Source organism: Oreochromis niloticus, linkage group LG4, assembly GCF_001858045.2.
Source record: "Oreochromis niloticus isolate F11D_XX linkage group LG4, O_niloticus_UMD_NMBU, whole genome shotgun sequence".
NCBI lineage: Eukaryota > Metazoa > Chordata > Actinopteri > Cichliformes > Cichlidae > Oreochromis > Oreochromis niloticus.
The window spans coordinates 14,262,027-14,264,873 of record NC_031969.2 but is presented as its reverse complement, the minus strand read 5'-3'; positions in this window follow the sequence as shown (position 1 = coordinate 14,264,873).

Genomic DNA, 2,847 nt, shown 5'->3' with positions numbered 1-2,847 from the left:
TTAGATTGTCGGTGCTTTGTCTTTCACTCTCTCTCTCTTTCTCTCGGAACAGATGGATGCAGGATTATCGCTGTGATTTTAGGCAAAGATTAGATAGGACAGCAGATGCACTCAGTGGGAGAGTGAGGGGGAAACATGGACGTCACAGACAAGGGATGTGAGCATGATGGATCAGGCAGGGCCTGTCCACGCCTGTTTGTGTGTGCGGTGTCGCCTCCTCTAAAGCGCTTGTAAATAAAAAATCAACGATTCTACGTAATAACGTATTTATTTTTGCTTTATTGAAAGAATTGGGTTCTGCATTTTTTATTTTTAGAATTACAAAATCATTCTGTTTCCAACGGAGCTGAAATAATCTCCCCAAGCGATTTTCATCGTCATCTTTTAATAATTTAAAACACTCAGTCAGCGCCTTTATTAACGGTTCACTTGGTTCTTTATTTTGAAAAGAATTTGCCGGAAGTTTTGCCTACATTGACATAACTCGCGGGTTTAAAAGTTGCTTTGAACACTAGAGGGCAGTAAAGATTCGTCATTTTTAATAATCAGGCCCAAAATTCTACAACCGTGACTCCAAAACAAAGTTGGGACTCCGTGTAAAATGTAAATGAAATGTGAATCCAATGATTTGCAAATCTTATAAATAAAAAAAAATCTCATGTACCATTTTAACAAAAACAATAGGGCAATTTCGAATGTAGAATTTGAAAAAAGGTTGGGACAGGGCCGTGTTTACCACCTCTTCTTTAAAAACACTCCATAAACATCTGGGAACTGAAAGATCCGCTGCTGGACTTCCAGATGAGGAATGTTGTCCCATTCTTGTTTAAAATAAGACTCTAGCTATGCAACAGTCCTGGATCTTCTTTGTTGCGTTTCTTGTTTAATGTTCCCGATGTTTCTGCTGATCTGAACAGCAGACAGACCAGTTCAACACCCATACTCTTCTACTAAGAACCCATGCTGCTGAAATAGATGCAGTGCGCGGTTTAGCATTGTTTTGCTGAAACATACAAGGCCTTCCCTTAAAAAAATATCTGGATGGTGCTGTGAAACCTGCCTTTCAGCACTGATGATGCCTTTCTAGATGTGTAATTCCACATGTGTTACTCCATACTATTGGAGGTCCTTCTCCTCTTTAGTCTGAGGGATGCTTTCCACAAAGAATTTCGCTTTCAGTGGCTTCTTCTTTGCTTTAATTGATTTTTTGGATGCCAACTGTGTTCAAAGACAATGGTTTCTGTAAGTGTTTCTGGGTCCATGAAGTGATTTCAATGACAGAATCATGCCTGTTTTAATGCAGTGCTGCCTGTGGCCTTTAAGATCAACTTTGACTTTTGGTCTTGTTCCATGCACACAGTGATTTCTCTTGTTTCTCAGAATTTGGAGGTGATGATCTGCAAATTATTGACTTCTGTTTTTCATCCATATTTTACACAGTGTCCCATTTTTTATTTATTTTTTATTTTTTTTCTTGTGCAATTGGGGTTGTACTACAGATGGTAAGGGTGTAAAACAAAGGATATAAAACATGGAGATATGAAAATACTAGTGCAAAGTTCTTGGACTAGCTGTACCACGCAGCAAATCATAAATAATTGTCAGATGATCCATTAAATGCCGCCATAAACATGGCTACAAAGTCCAGTTCAGTGACTCCAGCTTTAGGGATAGAGTAGTGGTTAACACATGTTTGCTTACTAAGCAAACGGTTGCTAGCTCAATTCCTGCAAGAGACAAAAATTTCCCTTGGGGATGTCAGACAGGAAAGCAAACTGCTGTGATGACCCATATTTTTCAACTTTGGGGATTGTCAGCAGTTAAAAGTTAATGCCACGTGGTACTGTTGGTTGTCTTTGATAATTTAATTTTGAAATTATAAAGACTAACAATGATTATAGCTACTACTAGTGATTTGACAATCAGCAGTGACTCCCGCAGCTTTACCCAAGAAATTGTAAATAAATTTTTTTTGTGTAGGTATGTAACATAGATAATAAGACTATTAAAACGTAAAACAAATCAACACCATGACACACCAGTAATACAAAATTAGAAAAATAAAAATCTAAGTGTTCCTAAAGAAAGGTATTGCGAGAAGCGCTTTAAAGGCAAGTAAAAGAATATATGTCTCTATCCCACTTCACTATTTTAGATGATTTGTTGAGTGGGCCGTGCAGTTCATGTCTGTCTGTAACTCTCTCTATAAACCTAAAATTAAAAGTTTTTATCCAGTTGAACTGCAACAGGTCTGAGACGTCCAAATATCATTTGGGAGACATAAAAATAATATTCCTATATTACTATTATTTTATTTTATTTTTGTTGTTCTTTTTAACTATGGTTTTAAGTAACGGTTTTTATTAATATAATAATTGCTGTATTAATAATTACATAGTTACTGTGCATTAACTAATTTGGTGTTGCAGTTCCTCAATTTGGCCACAAGGGGGCGATGAACACACATGTACTGTATAGTGTCGAGTTAAATATCGTAACACTTCCCGTAAGCACTTTGAAAAGAAAATTAACTGAAGTCACGATACGCAAAGCATTCACAAAGCTGCTGTTTGCTTCAATGTTGTTTTTAGGACGTATAACATCGTATTGTTCGGAATCCAAATTACATTTAGTTCTCTTAGTGAGCATTTCTTTCCGCTGAAGTCGACAAGTCGAGTATGTGAGAGGAGGAAGCTTGCCTTTTAAATGCCACGCCCGTTTTAAGCCCTACCTTTTTATAATTGGACCGCAGCAACTCTGGGCGAGGTCATGAACCAGTTCCCTGCTGTGATTGGACAGTTAAGATGTCCGTCTTCGTGCTGTGCTCTCATTGGCTGCTTCACCCGG